This window comes from Dermacentor andersoni, chromosome 8 (assembly GCF_023375885.2).
Source record: "Dermacentor andersoni chromosome 8, qqDerAnde1_hic_scaffold, whole genome shotgun sequence".
Classification (NCBI taxonomy): Eukaryota; Metazoa; Arthropoda; class Arachnida; order Ixodida; family Ixodidae; genus Dermacentor; species Dermacentor andersoni.
In genome coordinates, this window is record NC_092821.1 from 62931982 (window position 1) to 62950070 (window position 18089).

Genomic DNA, 18089 nt, shown 5'->3' on the forward strand with positions numbered 1-18089 from the left:
TTACAAAACACAAAACACATCTTTTGAATGACGTTGCGCGATTCTCAAGCAGCACATACTTGACAGAAGTGTGAACTACGGCTCTAACTATGTGGGCAATGATGCAGGTGCCAGAGCAAGCTTTACCACAAGTTGAGTAGAGCACATTCCACCTGAATAAGGGACGGTCTGCTTAGACTGCGAACTATTAAAGCATCCAAGCTTTGCACACAAAAAAAATAACTCTAGAAGCGATCTGGAAATGCGAGCTGGATGTTAGGCGTGGCTTTCACACATATTAGAGATACATTAAGCAACCATTGTTTATTCTCGTATATTTTTATCCTAAAACGCTCGGCTGGCTTACGCCAAATAAACCGTATGTTGAAGATCGCTTGCTAAAAGTTTCTGACCTTTATTATCATAAAAAAATTAAAACATCATCTCAAGATAATCTTGTATGCTGAGTTACAGGGACGAAATTGGGGCAACGGGGGTGAATCTGCACCAAGAAGGTTGCATTTATACAATACATCCTGTATTCATTTTGACAGTCTGTATAGTTGCGATGTTGTTCATATATTTGTCGTATTTTATTGTTCCACACAACAAGCTCGCAATGACTTCTGCCTGCAGAACAACATAGATCACATAGATATTAGAGAAAAAATACTTCTAAAAGCGAAAAACTTCAAACAGCTTACATAGTAATTCACTTGAATTGCAATATCTCAACCATCTTTTGAAACGCCTTTATAGAGACGCAATACTACTGCGTTTATTTATCATTCATCTTGACGCAAAGCGTCATTACCACAAAACATAATTGTGATGACGTTAGAATACCATAAAACTGAAAAATTTAATCACTCAGAATTGCCAGTGTAAGTATATTTTTCTTCTTAAACATCAGAATTCAAATGAAATCTTTACGAGCGCACATCACACAACAATTAGGATTATGTACAGCACTTCCAAGGAAAAGAGTACACAGCATTAAAAAAAACTGTAAAATTGCGTATCCTACGAACATTGGTACTCGGCTTAAGTAAAGCTTTCATTGGACTTCGGCAAGAACGCTGATTAAAAAAAAAATATGGGGATTTACGTGCCAAAACCACTTTTTGATGATGATAACTAAGTTATCATCATGATAACTAAGATGATGATAACTAAGCGCAGTGCGGCAGCGCATCTGCGCTGCCGCACTGCACCCGTACGTGATTACACACCAAGCGAACAATGAAACCCATTGTGTATGGATTCGTTAGAAATCGCTAATTCCTTTTCTGATGCCGTATGCCGGAAAAACTGAAGAAGGTGGGGCATATAGAGCTTCCGCTGTAAAAAAATAGCCGGAATATGTCCAAGCGACGGCAAAGAAAACTATCTTGGTTCTGTCCAGCCACATTGCATTTCCATACCTTTAGTTTGGGAAATGTTACTTGGCATACCATGTAGAACACATCCAGAGGTGCTATAACGTAAAACAATTCCAAACTTTTCTATTCCAATTCTGCAATCAGCCCTCCACGATTGGTCATTTGCATTGTATACGCGTGACAAGAACATTTAACTGTTACATACTCTTTTTTCTTTGTTATTGTTCTCTTTTGTCAATTTATTCTTGCTCTTTGACCTTGATTTTGCTCCCTCCTTATGTAATGCCTTCGGGCCTTTAAGGGAAAAAATAAATGAAATGAAATGAAAAACATTTCTAAACCACCCTTACTTCCCCTGTCTCGTCACGCGACGTCACGAAAACCTCCATAGCTCCTCATCTGATATGACGAGTACACAGTGATTATGCGCAACTAGACCGAAAAAAGAAAAATTATTATTTGTGATTCGGGCTGCACCCACCTCACCTGCCTGTCATGCGACGTCACAAAACTGCGAAAACTCACCGCGTCAAAGTGACGTGTACGCGCTAAAGATGCATTAATATGCGGAATAGAACTAAAGTTTCTTCTGAATAGCCGCAGGCCACCCCCTTCCGAATGGAAGGAAAAATAGCTGCCGCCGATCGCTCAGGCACTGGCAACTCGCAGCTGCCGGAGAGCTTGTGTTTATTTGCGTACAATAAAATTTTTTGCGTGGCTGTGTAACGTTTTCGAGCACTTTCGACACGTTTACGACCTTCCGTTCGATGCCGCTGCAATTTTCGACCAGCCACGGCAAGCTAAGTAACGGAAGACGGACCAATCGTAGACACCGGCAGCACGCTCTTCATTCGGTTGTCGATTTTCATTTCACTGGCTCGGCCCCATTAAATCCCTCTGCCTTAGAGCGTGGTCCGCGCCGGTTATCAGCCAATTAGACAAGACAAGCCGCTCAGTGTAGGCAATTTTATTCGTTTTTAAAGCCAACAAAAGGGACCTCCTATACACAAGGAGAGCGTTTGATTGGTCTGTTCAGCCAACCCTGCGGGTCAGCGCCCTGATGCTTGCGTGGGCGGTTACGCAAATATGACGTCAGGAGATTGAAATAAAAACATATTGGAATAGTTTCACGTTATAGGGGCCCAGTTCTACAAACGTATGTACTGTCATTCAATTTATTGGCGCCACGTCATCTTACTTATGACATGAATGTTGTGTTGTGTTACCCATGTCACGAAATCATTCTCATTGATGTCAGGTGCATTATTAAAACGACACCATATCAGGATATCCCTCGTACGAAAGAAATGAGATGGCATGCATCACATCAATAATGTAATAATCATGTCATGACGTGTTTGTCATGAAAAGAATAAATCACATTGTTTGATGGCTCAGTGATTGTTTCTTTAACTCATATGTGTCAGAATATCAGGGACAAGACAGGCGTGAATGACATGAGAAGAATGACATGGCATGACATGTGCATGCATGTCTTTTAAATAATGTGATGTCATGACGTACACGACATGTGATGTAATTCTTCGCATTCATGTCCTGACAAGCAGTATAGTCATGTGATCACATTTAGGTCATATCATTATTGCCAGATCATGCACGTATGTCATGTCATTCATGTCCTGATATATTTCGAATAACATGATGAACATGATGAACATGATGGCATGCCACGATGATAAATGAACATGATGGCATGCCATTCATGTGATGACATGCATAGTTTGAGATGCTTGTGATATCATTCATGTGATGACATAACATAGGCCTGCATGTCATGTCATTCATTGCAAAGCACGGATGTCGTTTATGCTTTTTTATTAAATGCATTTAAGAGGAAGCTTTAACTCGGGTGCTCCTATACATGTAAAAGGAGTATTCGTTTTTCTCGGTAACCACTGCACCAAATTTGACGAGGTTTGTTGATTTTAAAAGAAAAACTTAAAATCTAGTGACAGTTGGTTTCGAATTTTTGATTTAGGTCCTTAATTTTTTATAAAAATTGACAAATATTGCAAATAAAAAAAAGAAACTATCAAGTTTACAACTCTGTAACTCTAAAACTAAAAACGATAATACAATTCTTTGAATTGCATCTAATAGTACATCTAAAGCGGACAAAGTTGATATGGTATACATGAATCTAAAAAAATTTAGTAATATGGAAATACAGCTTTTGCAGAACCTTTGTAAACAACGTAACAAATTCACGTAAGATATAAAATGACATATCAGATTTGTCCGCTTTGAATTGTCTAATGGATGCCGTTTACAAAACCGCGATGTCTGTTTTTGATGCAGAGTTATGAATTCGTAAACTTCGTTCTTCTATTTTTTTCGAACTTCCGAATTTTTGAAAATTCTTTTAACAAGATCCAGGACCTAAATCGAAATTCCGCTTCCAACAGTCACTAGAATTTAACTTTCTCTCTCAAATGCAACAACCTTCATTAAAATCGGTTCAAAGGTTATCTCATAAAAACGTTTTTGCGTTTTACATGTATTTGAATAGGCTGCGTCGGAGTTGGGCTTGAGCTAAAGCTTCCTCTTAAGGCGAGGTTGGTCCCTATGTGTGACGCCGGTTACCCCTCTTCTTTTAAGGATGGTTGCCGTCGAAAAGTTGCCAGCAATCACAAAACTAAACTAATAAACACATGAACGAACATTCGCGTACTAAGCATCCGAATTGCTGTATCCATAAATGATCGCCCGACAGATTAGAAAGTGTTCACATGGAACGCAGGAGTTCAGCAAGAATAAATATTCACAAAACCAACATATTCACACCAAAGGTGTTGGGCACTTGCAAATTAGGTCCTTCTTGAACGCCGCACTCTTAATACAACAAATGCAAAGCCTACATGAACACGAATACACCACGAAGACGCAATTAAGGGTGCCTGTTAATAATCACAATACAAACAATGACTGTTGTATGACTTAATATTTTTATGACATTTTTTATTCCTCCGAAAATCGCACTAAGGCCCGCGTAGCGATGTATTCAAGTTTTTCTGTTGTAGATGAACCTAAAGTTTTTCCAAGTATAGAGGCCGTCTATACAAGACATGTAATTTTCCCGAAGGGTTCTTGCGGGGAGCATCCAGATTTTTACAGTGTAAAGAAGGTGTCCTATGGCTTCTTCAACCTCGCTGCATAGTATGTAGCACTGTTAGTTTTTCTTATCCCTTACGGGAAGCTTTCAGTATAGGCAGCGCCTAGCCGAAGCCTAAGAACTGTTCTTTCGACAGATCGACTAATTTTAAATTGATTATTGAATTCTATTGTAGGATCTATATTGTACAGTGGAGAGTTCTGCGCATAGTTTAATAACCGGATTGCCTCGGGCAGTCTACCACATAATTTGTTCAGTAGGCATCGCGCATCACTAGCCTCTAGAGGAAGTAGTGATAATTCATTCTCTTGATCTGCTACACGTGCCATATGATCAGCTGTTACATTTCCTATGATTTCAAAGTTACTTGCAATCCACTGGAAAGTTACGTCGTGTTGTAGACCTTTCGCTATGGCGTATGCGTTGTGTATTCCGTATGTAATGTGCTGCTTGCTTTTCTTAAGCTGATTTCATTTAAGCACATCAATGAGGCTTGTGAGTAATCAGAATTATCCATTGAATTGGTTCTGATGGCCGACATATATAACGTCAAACAGAAAGTATTGTTTAAAGTTCGGTCGTTCTGCACGCTGTAAATTGTCTATAAAATGTATATAAAATGCAGATGTCAAGGTTTGTATCCATCATGATTCATCCGTATACACGTGAATGCGATCTACATACTTATGCCATCTTCGGCTGGTCGTTTCTTAGCGCTCTGGAGCGCTCTCGCGAGCGGCGTTGTCTTTGGCTGGTTGAAACAGGGTGAGCGCCCTGCGTTCGGCTGCTTCTCGATTGCTCTCCTCCATCTTCGAGCGCTCTGAGGCGCTCCAAGCCCTGTCGGCGGAGCTGTCGTCGAGATTGAAACGTCATCGCAGCGCCGCGTTGCTGCTGTTGGTGACGGCCCACCGTAACCTAAGTAACCTATGCCCCTGCATGCTGGCGTCTCGACGAAAGCTGGTCTCACCAACGCGTCCGCCGGTTTTCCCGACAGCACCGGGAGCTTTGGGGATGTATTCTCTAGGAGTCCACCTATTCGACTGTCCATTTCAGCCGCTGCTGATTGGCTGAGGCAGCTCGGCTCCTCCTCGTTCGTACAGCTGCATCCAATCAGCAGCGGCCGAAATAGACAGTCCACTAGGTGGACTCTTACAGAATACCCTCCTTGGATAGACGAAACATCGGACGTTGGTAGTAGTCACGTGGTTTCGCATTTGCCATTTTCTCCTCCGAGAGCGAGTCGCACTCGGCTTGCGCACTTGTTGTCCTCTACCTCCGAGCTCGGGGAATGCCGGATCTGCCCTACTCTGCTTCGGGAGATGGAGGCGACCAGTCGAAGACACCATCAGTGTAAAGATGTGATAAAGTTAATTCTTTTATCGCAAGTACAAGCATATCACATCTGCGACCATTTGCAAAGTGCCACACGGACAATGCATCTCGTGGGGCATGTTGCGAACGAGCGAAGTGAGGCGGGACTGCCTCGATAAACGGGAGATTGCTTGAGGCAGCGTGCGGATGACGCGTCAGCGCGATTCATAACAGTAGCCGGAGACCGACCTCCACCCATGCAGCGCTTTGTTTGGCACGGTCACCGAATGCCTTGTCAATGACGTCATCGGTGGACAGACGACGAACGCTACTCTGGCGTTTTCTCGGAGCGATCGTTGAAGCAGAAAGCACCCTATTGTTAAAACGCGCGTGAAGCGCCGCTGGCGTTAAAACACAGCTGTGATAGAGCGGCCACACCAACCCTACCAACTTTCGGGAAGCGCGGCGGCAGCCCTGAGAAAGCATGAAAATCTCGCCGCCTCTCTGTAGGTGCTAGATGTCGCCTACTAATTCCTTCGTCTGCCGGCAGGTCGGCGCTGTGTTTACCTTCTTCGTCCGTCATTCTTAACGCGAGTGATGTCTTATGAAGATGATGACGTAGTTGCCAGTGATAATAATTATTTTGGTTTGCTCCCTTCTGTTGCCGCATTGCTGCATTGCAACGTAAAGGAGAGCGATCGCACAGAATCGGGTATGGCGCACCGTCTGCAAAAACCTTTTCATCAGGACGGCTTGGTTTAGACTCATCATTGTAAACAACAGAAAGAAATCATGACAATCAAAACAAGCTCGAACGAGGGCGAACGAAGCAACAGAGAGAGAGAGACAAAAGGGAAGAAAAGACAGGGAGGTTAGCCAGTGTAAATACCGGCTGGCTACCCTGTGCTGGGGAAAGGGGTAAAGGGAATAAAAGGAGAAGGAAGAGAGAAAAAAAACAAGAAAAATGCACACAGTAACGCGATGTTACACGCAACAATAGCAAACCAAACAATAGGGACTAAGAGCTGATGCTAGCAGACAATAGCACGAAACGGGCGGTCCGGCTAAGTGCAGATACAAGTACGCAACGAGTGGTCGGGTTTGTCCGCATGACACCAGATTCCTGCGCACACGTCATTGAATAGACCGCACTCATTGGCCTCCACCGTTCACGGTTCGCGCCTCTCATATTCCACCCTGCACTCGCCTTTTCATCCTTCTCTGCTATGCTCGTTCGCTCGGTTACGCCGAGCTCGCCGCAAGAACGGGCGCATGAGAGCTGCACTCTAAAGATAACAAAAAAATAAAGAAACAAAGTCCGACATGTTGGTATCGTCGGTAGAAGGGCTTAAGGTGCACATTATGGTCTACTTCAGGTCGCGAGCGGCGCTGTTGTGATTGCTTAATGGCGTCTGCCACGAGCCTCATAGTCCACTGCACCGATATCGTGGATGTTCTTATAGGTTCCGAAATATTGGCTCAAAAGTCCCTCAATGGCTCTTGGCCAGCGTATCGTGGTCAAAAACCAAAACGCGGTCGCCGGGCTGGTATTGGAGGTAGCATCGTCGAAGTTTGTAGTGTGGGCTGTCCGTCGTTCGCTGGTTCTTTATGCGCAAGTGGAGAAGTTGACAGGTTTTATCGCACTCCGGAGATAGACGGCGGTGTCGAGGTAGTCTTCGTCGGGGATGTTCTGCAGCCTAGGGTCCAGCGCTGTCACGGGATTGTTTCCGTAAAGCAGCTTGAACGGCGATATCTGGGCTATCTCTTACCCTGCCGTGCTTTAAGCAAACGCCACATACGGAAGCATAGAATGCCACGTCTTGTGTTGGACGTCGACTTAAATTACTAACATGCCGGCGAGCGTCTTGTTTAGACGTTCCGTTAGATATTTCGTCTGCGGGTAGTAGGCGCTTCTCCTCCAATGTCTTGTCTGACTAAATTTCAAGCTTGCCTGAATAAACTCAGCTGTAAAAGCCGTTGCTTTGTTGATGATTAGGATTTGTGGCGCACTATGTTCCAGCAGGATGTTCTCAACGAAGAATTTCGCTACTTCCGCCGAACTACCTTTGGGCAGGACTTTCATTTCGGGTAGCGGGCCAGGTAGTCGGTGGCCACGACGATACACATGTTTCCGGATGTTGTCTTCGGAGAGAGCCCCAACAGATTCATCCCGATCTGCTAAAACGGTAGACGAGTGGGCTAGATCTGCTGTAGCAATCCTGCTGGCTTGTCGGTGGTGTCTTGTGCCACTGGCATTCTCGGCGGGTCTTGTGGTAATAGGCAACGTCGGCGTTCAGGTTTGGACAGTGATACTAATACTGAATCCTCGCCAGCGCACGCGAGAAACCGAGGCGCTCTGCCATTGGGTCATCATGAAGGACGTTCTACTGCAAAACCCCGTATCTATTGTCCAGTGCAATGCAGAACTATGGGCCTAGTGTCGCGCGCTGGGTGCTGGGGTGCTGGGCAGGCTCGGCTCACTGGGAGGCGCTGAACGCTATAGCAAAAATCACTCTGGAGCGATAAATGCGTGCTGCCTGGCTGTCGCACATGTTCGTTTGAATACATAAATGAACCAACAGCGTTTAAGAGCAATATAAGAAAAGGAAAAAAACAAGACTGCCAATTTACTATATGAAGACCCAGAAGTTTCTGACAGACATGTCTCGTACAAATATGGTTGATGCAGTACCATCCCGCAACTAAAAGTTACGCCTCTATCAGAAAGAAAAGGTTGTCCGTTTCAATGGTATTTCCTGCAAGTGTCACCACACTGACTTTTCTGCGGCTAGTATTTTAACTTCGACAAAAAAAAACCTAAGTTAACCAAAGACTATGGAGGCAGTATGAGCTGTTACTGCCGATTGTGATAGACGTTTTGTGTTCTTCGCGAAAGCGTTATGCACACTTTTCTTAGTTCAACGATGTAAGTCAATTGACGCGTCTGTGTAGTGAGGCTGGCACTATACAGGCACAGTAGTGCGGCTGGCAGCCTACGGCGACAGCACATGTACGTAAGTTTAGAACGCGTCCCATCGGCACTCATTGATTCTTGTGTTGGCACTGTAGAGATGAAAAAAATAGTTTACTTAAGAACATCAATACGAACGCTGATATAGAGAGTGTTGTATCCTTGTTAGACTTATTGATTCCGTAGCCCACACAGGCCCATAGCCTGTAGAAGGACTCGGTGGGTTCACGGGGCCTAAGCTTGGGTTTAATGAAACCATCTCTACGCAGCTATCTGGCCAATCCTAACATGTGTGTTTTTGAGCCTTAGAACCTGTTACATATTACTTTTTCGGTACACTAGGGAAAGTGGAGGCACGCGAATCAGCGGCAAGCTTCCTATGGTGCGCATGAACGCGACTTCTTCGTTTCGTCTCAACTCCACAACACTGACTCGCAGAGGTCGCTTGCGTACAAACTACTAAAAAGCGAGGCGTTATTGGCGGTTCTCTAATTTCATTCAAGAATATAGCTTTCCGCCCACTCAAAATGGTATTGCAAGAAACGAAAGTTATCTTCAGTGTCACATATGCATGCATGAGCGGGCCAGCTCGCGCACCATTATTCCGAGCTGCGACACAAAATAGACATTTATGAACTCATGACATAGCGTTATTTACGACAAGATAAAAGTACCAACTGATGAAACTGGATCAAGCGTTTAATATTCAACAGCTCATGTATTACTTGCGCACTGAAACCAGTGAGGCAAATACACAACCAGTGATGTTTGCAGTACGAGCCAATGAACTCCAGCGAGAACCAGCGCTTGTACAACGCAGATCAGGGGGGCCCAGCGCCATAACAGTGAAACGAGCATCTCGTCGAGTGTGATCCAGCTGCTATCCAGCGTTCTCCCTGATGTCCCAGTCACTCTCAGCGAGTGCCAGCGCCGCCGTGCGATCCAGTGGCAAAAAAGCGCTGGTGTTACACTGAAAGCCACTGGAAGACGCTGGTTTTCCCCACAATGGCGTGTAGAACTTTCTGACCGCAGTACTGAAGGTACAACCACAAAGTAGTTGGCGCGGACTGGCGAGAATTTTTTCTTTACGAGGGCGTCATTTTCCAACAAAAACTAAGACAATCTGCGCCTTAATGCCCTCGGGACAAAGTCGATCTTCCCGTGCAATGTGTACACAAGGATTCTTAGCTCCTGGTCCGCTCACTGCTGTTCGGCGAAGTCGTCGGCACCTATTCTCGCTAGGAAAGAATCGTCGTCCTGGTCACCTTGCGGTGGCGGCGCATCAGGAGCCCATCATCAGTCGGCACCAGAGTGTTCTCGTCCGTACTTTATGCGACCGCGATGACAAATTGTCGCACTCTAAGGCTGCACTATTCTAGGCCTCCTGAAGTGTAATTTAATGTGGCTAGCCAACACATTGCATGATCGTGAATTCCACTTTGAACGGCTTTCCATATAGGTAATGCCGAAATTTAGTCGTAGCCTAAATTCTGGCAAGCTATACCTTTTCCATCGTTGAGTAATTTGCTTCCGCTTTCCAGAGCGACCAGCGAGCCTAATATATGGCCCTTTCAAGTCTTTGTTTTTGCTCCACTAGGATAACGCTGAGGCCTGCATTGTTTGCGTCGGTGTGGATTTCATTTTCGGCGTCTTCATCCAAGTGCGGGAGAAGTGGTGGTGACAGCAGGAGTCGTTTTAGTTCATCTCAATCCCTCAATTTTGGGTTTTTTTTCGTTTTAAACTCGAAGTAGGACTTCTTTAGAAAAGAGAGAGGCGAAGCGAGAGAAATTCTTTGTACAGGACCTATTGTGGGCACACCAGCCAACAAACCTGCACGCTGCCCTCTTATCGACGAGCTGCGAAACGTCTTCTATGGCAGCACTTTTCTGCGGTTCAGGAAAGATTGCAAATTTACTGATGACCTGATGTAGGAAAAGAAGGTTTTTGTAAGCAAAACGACATTTCTCTGGCTTATGCGGCAGCCCAGATGACTTCTTTAGTACTGTTCTAGATGTTGTCTAGTACTGTTGCAAGATGCTTGAGGTGTTGATCGAACTTTAAGGCAAAAACAACGACAGCATCAAGCTCGAATCAACAGGTCCGCCATTTCAATTCAGGAAATAACGTTCTCTTTATACGTCGAATATTGCGGCAGCTGAGCAAAGGACCATTGGCGTGACCCCATTCATAGAGGCCGTCTGGCGGGATAAAGGCGGTCTTATCTCTATCTCTCTCGTCTACTTTGATTTGTCAGTAGGCCACCTTGTGGTCCACCGACGAAAAATACTTTGCTCTCCAGAGTCGGTCGATTGCGTTGTCTATCGATGGGAGCGGGCACACGTCCTTTGTGACTTTCTTCAGGTAACGGTAATCAACGCGAAACCACACAATTCCATCTTTATTCTTTACTATGAGCACAGGAGACATTCATGCGCTGTTCGACGGCTGCATGGTTTCGTCACGCAGCATTTCAGCAACTTGTTCTTTATTGTCTCTCACTGTCTTGTGGAAACTTGGCACGGGCGTTGAAGGAATAGTCCAGTGGACTCTTCAGGTATTAAGCGATGCTTATCAACTGGTATTTGTGAAATTCTTTATGGCAGCGAAACGCAGGGCTTCCATTGCTGGAGGAGTCTCTGGAGTTCTTGCTGGTAACTGGGAAGACACAGAATAATTTCAAGAAGTCGTTATAGCTTTGGCGGAATCCGAAAGGACAAATGCATTGCTGATCTGTAACATCGGTCATCTGTGCGATCTCCGTGCCATTGTACAGGTGTTTATATTCCTGCCTGGAGTTCGTTACCAATTCTAGTGCTTATCGGCGTAACTGCACGGTCCCTTCACGAACGCCCGTCTCACGATCAGGCAGCACCTGTTGATCGTTCTCTACGATGGCTTCGATGTCTCCGGCTGCTTCCGTAGTTGATGAAATCATGATGCTGGCGCGAAACTGAATATTGACTTGACCTTCAAGTACACTTAAGTCAAGAGTAATGAGAGTGCTTTCCGGCGGTATCGCTTGATCTGTGGCTAGAGTTATCGATTTGTAATTTACGTCTGTTACTGCGCCGCGTTGGCTCAGCAAATATGTACCAAGAATGACGTTCCGTGAGCATTGTTATAGGATAATGAAGGTCGCATGGTCATAGCGGCTATGAACAGTAATTCTTGCCGTGCAAGAATTGAGTCAGCGGCAGACCGTGACCAGCAAGTGACTGTTTTTACCTTGCTGTCGGCAGGTTACGTGGCGGCATCCCTGTCAGCTTGTGGGAGGATCTTCTATCTGCAAAGGCTGCTTCGTCTTGGAATACACATCGGCGCATGCGGAATGCTGACCTGCTGCCTGGGACGCTTCTAGTCGGCTCTTTGCCGCCACCGATGTCGCTGAAGTCAACGCCCCTGACGTCACGTCCATCTGCGGTTATTTAAACCTCGCTTCCACCGGCCTACTCTGCAGTCTGCGGCAGACCGTGACCAGCAAGTGACTGTTTTTACCTTGCTGTCGGCAGGTTACGTGGCGGCATCCCTGTCAGCTTGTGGGAGGATCTTCTATCTGCAAAGGCTGCTTCGTCTTGGAATACACATCTGCGCATGCGGAATGCTGACCTGCTGCCTGGGACGCTTCTAGTCGGCTCTTTGCCGCCACCGATGTCGCTGAAGTCAACGCCCCTGACGTCACGTCCATCTGCGGTTATTTAAACCTCGCTTCCACCGGCCTACTCTGCAGTCAGCGGCAGACCGTGACCAGCAAGTGACTGTTTTTACCTTGCTGTCGGCAGGTGAGTCATTGTATCAACCTGCTTTTGTAATTTTCTCACGTGTCCTCGTTTGCCGCTGACTGCAACAAGATGCCGAATATTTGTGCTGTTTGCCCCCAGGTGTTACCTGCGGATGGTAAATGTTTAACGTGCTCTTTGTGCAAGCGGGGTTATCATCTTGGCAAAAGTTGTTCGGGGGTTACCGAGGGTACCTACACTAAAATGACGTCCGAAAAACGCGAAGCCTGGTCCTGCCAGACATGTAGGCAATCTGGATCCACGAATAGCGATGTTTCGTTCTCACATCAGTTAACAGACGTCAAGAACAAACTGGATCAGCTTACAACAATTGTAGAAGCACTTGTGGTTAAGATGGAAGAACTTCTGGAATTCAAAACCTCGGGAGAAAAGCTGAATGAGTCTGTTGGGGTAATACAGAAGTCTATTGAGTTTCTGTCCTCAAAATACGATTCCGTACATTCGGCGGTGTCGGATAGCCAAGCTGAACTTGGCCAGCTTCGTGCCCAGTGCGAGACGTTGTCATCGACAGTCTCTTCTCAGGCTGCAGCCCTCCACAGTATGACCACTGAATTCAATGCCCTCGAGCAGTACACCAGAAGGTGTAATTTTGAGATACACGGTTTCCCCGTTCAGCATAACGAGGACCTGATATCTGTACTGGGTCAAGTGGCGGAAAAGCTTGATATAGAGTTTCAGCCTTCAGAAGTTTCTGCTGCACACAGGCTACCAGCTCGCAAGGATTCCATCCCGGCCATTCTTGTGCAAGCACAAACTGTAGCGATCAAGCAAAAGTGGCTCGATTCTCGCAGTTGTCTCCCAAGTCTTGTCTTTAATGGAATGGCTCCAAATCCTCGGCTATATTTCAACGACAATCTCACACGCGCTAACCGAGATTTATTTCGTCAGGCTCGCCTAAGAGGGAAGCAAAAGGACTACAAGTTTGTCTGGACACGCAACGGAAGGGTGCTGGCCAGAAAGGCTGAGGGTGCTCCTGTCATTCGCATTGATACTTCCATTGACCTCGAAAAGCTCGTATAAATATGGTTGTAGCTAGACCACTCTCGTTTTATACCTTCTCAGACGTTCATAACTTTTTTATTGCTAACACCGGTAATGCCTTCACTGCCACCCATGTTAATATCCGCAGCATCCGTAAACACTGGAATCATTTTTGCGCTTTAACTTCGCCTTTCCTGTCTATCTGTGACGTCTTTGTTTTGACAGAAATTAATGTTCCTGCGGACGCTATGTCTTCTTATTCTATACCAGGTTATAAGTTGTTTTCATACACTCGCACGTTGCGTAAAGGTGGGGGCGTGGCGGTATTTGCGAAAGACAAATGGTCTGTATCAGAAATACCGCTTTCCTTTTCGCAAGCTGAAGTTGTTGCCCTGCGACTATGCTCATCTGGGACTTCATTGCTTCTTTTGTCTATGTACCGGCCGCCTTGTTGCAATGTTCGCTTATTCTTATCAGAGCTTGACACAGCCCTATCATCCCTATCTCTTGACGAAAACGTGTGTGTGCTAGGCGATATAAACATCGACACCCTCCGCCCCACTCTGCCACCGGTCGCCGATTATCTCGATCTATTATCTAAATGGGGATTAGAAGGCATTATACATCAAGCAACGCGTGAAGAATTTCTTTGTGGAAAGTTGGTTCAATCCTGCATTGACCATATTAATGTTCGGTGCTCCAATTATGTGATGCAGGCAGCTGTTGTTGAAACTAAGGTCGCTGATCATTACTTCGTCTGTTGTCGTCTTGTAGAAGATGCCACGCCTTCGAAAGTCACCAGCACGAAAAAGGAAATTTGCATTGTTGATCCTAAGCTCTTTGACGAATGCGTCACAAAGCATGACTGGCAGTCCATGTTATATACACTCTCTCCAGCTGATCTATACGACCGTTTCGTTCAGATTCTCCACAATTACAGAAACAAATGCACCCGGTTTGTAAAAGTGAGATTACGTCGAGAAGAGAACAAATGGCTATCGCCACAAATTTTAGCGGCAATTAAGGAAAAAGACCTTATGTGGGCCCAAGCTAAAAGGGCTCCAAATTGTCCGGAGCTACTACTGAAATTTAAAACATGTAGAAATCGAGTGAATTCCATGACTCGGCTAGCAAAGCGAAATCATATGCGCCAAAAATTCAAAGAAGCTCGTTCGGACGTGAAAAAGACGTGGTCTCTTGCAAATGAATTAAGAGGTAAATTCAAACATGATGGTCGCCTGTTCCCACTTGAGTCCCATTTTTCTGCAGATGGAGCAACTGTTTCAAATGGATTTAATACATACTTCTCGCAGGTTTCTGGTACTGCTAAACCACACCCTGATCACTGTACTTTAAGGAACAGCGTATACAAATCTGCACACCTTCCTCCTCTATCAGAACTTGATCTCAGATCAATTCTTTTTAATCTAAAGACTGGTAAATCACCGGGCGTTGATGGCATTACTGTGGACGAATTACGCAGAAATTTCGACGCTGTTAAGTATGTGCTGTTATCACTGCTGAATCACATTCTAACCAATGGTATTGTACCTACAGAAATGAAAAAGGCCATAGTCATACCGCTCTTCAAGAGTGGTGCACGAAATAGATACGAAAATTATCGCCCAATTTCAATTTTGCCGTGTATCTCTGAAATATTAGAAAAACACCTTCTGCAAGTCATGTCATCGTACCTCGACACCAGTAGCATTATTTCAAGTACGCAGTACGGTTTTGTTCCAGGCAGAGGCACACAGGCTCTCCTTGAGGATATTTCAGACATTATAAATTCAGCTTTTGATGCTAACCAGGTCGTATGTGCTCTTTTTCTTGATGTTAGCAAAGCTTTCGACAGTGTTTGCCATAGTCTTTTGTTATATAAACTTTCCTTGATGGGATTTCGTGGGCCTTTCCTAAAACTACTCTCTAACCTTTTGGAGGATAGAACGCAGTTAGTCTCCATTGGTCAGTACCGGAGTAATACAACTTCAATAAAAGCCGGAGTACCTCAGGGATCTATATTAAGTCCACTTCTTTTCAATCTATATGTGAATGACCTTGCCGCTGCTACCCCTATTTTTACATTTCAGTACGCAGACGACACAGTTATCTTGTCTCAAGCTCCCCGTTTTTCAGATGCAATCTCCCTTTTACAAGATGCAACGATCAGCGTTATGAACTGGTTTAATAACAATGTCATTAAAGTAAACGTCTCGAAAACACAGCTTATATGTTTTCATAATCCTTTGAAGAAGGTCAGTTTAAACTTTCCATTACTGGCACACTCTTCATCTTGCTCCCCCTGCACCTGCTCACCCGTTCCATATGTTTCAACAGTGAAATACCTCGGCGTTTTTCTCGACAGTGACTTCACATGGAATACGCATCTGGCCCATATATGCTCAAGATTACGTGCAGTTTCAGGTACATTATACCATATCAGATATTACATGCCACTCTCAGTTCGTAAAATGGTTTTGCAAGCTTTGGGTTACGGCATGCTTCGCTATGGGATTACGGTGTACGGTCACTGCGCGATTCGATGGAAAAATAGAGTCAACTCTATCCTTCGATCAATTCTGAAAATTATTAGTTATGATTTAGGTTTAACCACCGGCATCGACCTTTTCAAAGCCTTAAGGTTGCCAGATTTTAACGCCCTTCTAGCGGAGACGGCCATCCTGAGGCATTTCTGGTCGCACAAATACAAGGTTGAATATGTTCCTGCTCGTTGTCTCCGGCCGAAAGACCGTTTTCGGGTGCCTCGCTGTTCTACCAAGTACGGTCAGCGCACTCGTCATTACTTCATCCCTTCCTCTCTCAATAAACTACCAGCAAGCGCCTTTCGCGCGAAATCAAAGTATAAATTAAAACAAATTCTTCGTCGCATTAACCTCTAATCCATTATGCGGTTGGTTTCTTTCATTTGTATTAAAACCCTACATAAATTTAGGGTCAATTTATTTGTTTCATTTTACGCCTACTGATGTGTGTGAATAGAGCCTGGAAAGAATACTTTCGTTTTGTTTCAATGCCCTGCTCCCTGCTGACCTCATATGTATATTCCTGTCTCTTTTTGGTTCCTATTTTCATTTTGTCTTTTTTGGCTGTTGTCAATAGGATAATTGACGGATTTTAAGTGACATACAAATGCCTGATGTATGTTTTCTTGCTCTGTTTAAGTATTGTGGGTTATGTTACTTTTCATCGCAGGATACGTGGTTTGTGTGCAATTTTTTTGCCTCCTCATTGCTGTTTGTGTATATCCCTTGTGTCCGTGCCTGTTAACAATGCTTCTGCATATCTTGCGTTATCCGCGATATTACATCGTGTTAAACGCTGTCTGTCGGCTCTGCCCTTCAAGCCCAATGCGGCTTTGGCAGGCCTATTATGTATTAGTGTTAGCGGAATTCTGTGTCAATAAAGTATTATTATTATTATTATTAGTCGGCTTCACGAGGTCCCCAGCTGCCCGAATTTGAGGGCCTCCCCAAGCAGCCTTCACTTTCTTCACCTTGGTGGCCAAATCTGTACGGACGATAGAGTAGGCGGCTCCTGTGCCTACCAGAGCAATAACATTTTCGCCATTATTCAGACGATCAAGGTGGGTAGCTCTTGTCCATCCGTTGCAGGTCGGTCTTGGCGTCGTATCACGGTTGCGTCGTATTGACCTGTGGCTGGTGCGTTGTGTTGGTAGGTCTACTTTTATGGGTGTATTCTTGGCTTCGAGGCTTCATCTTCATGGCGGCATGTCTTTGCTAGGTCGCCGAGATAATTTGCGGCGTCGTCGTCGTCTGGGGAGGATCTTCGACATTTTGGCTTACAGCAACCAACCATCCATCAGTTGCTGATTTGAGTTTTCTGACTAGGCTCTTAAACAAAATTATAGCCTTTGGGTGGTATCTTGCCAAACAACAACAATCGTCATCCGTCTTGTCCGCATTTCCTTTCTTTAACGCTGCGAGCCCGGTACTTTAATGTCACAAACTGCATGCGCTTTATCAGCATGACAGAACAGTCTCTCAGCGAGCGCAGTGTTTGGAAGAAAGCAAACGCGAGCACGACAGATGACCGTTATTGTTGTGTGGCAAATATACACCTAAAGGGGTGTTAATTTGTTGAAGAGTGTAGGCCTTTGCTTGCATACGACACTAGCGAACGTCTTCAGCAAGTTCTCACGAAATCAGTCTCATGTCGGTAGAGTTGTCGCTTTGTTCTCTAATCGAATTCGAGCAGCGTCCTGCAAAGAAAAATAGACATGAAAGAACTTTTCCTCGCCGGTCCAGTTCTTGAACGTCTGGGTCCTCTCGTGTGTCCCCAGCCAGGCTTGATGGTTTTCAATTGTCGATTCTAGTGAATCCGCTGGCTGCCTTTGTTGCCGAAGTACGATGGCTACTGACGATGCTGATTCCGATAACAGTTGCTTTCGACTTGGCGGTGGTTTCGCTGGTCGTCATGGGTAGAAGTCCATACTTCGGGGGCAGGTCTTGTAGCCTGAGGCTGACTTCATTGTCCGGGGCGACGCTCGTGTTCTC

At 45.1% G+C, this 18089-nt stretch overlaps 1 protein-coding gene across 3 annotated transcripts in view; it reads right to left on the reverse strand.

The window, feature by feature from the left end:
* Nucleotides 1-373: 373 nt before the first annotated feature.
* Nucleotides 374-18089, reverse strand: part of LOC126526313 (uncharacterized) — a 253101-nt gene continuing 235385 nt past the window's right edge. For all 3 annotated transcript variants that reach the window (XR_011896005.1, XR_011896004.1, XR_011896003.1), the window contains one exon: nt 374-609. The gene's annotated coding sequence lies outside the window, so the exon portion shown is untranslated. The remainder of the gene's footprint in view (nt 610-18089) is intronic.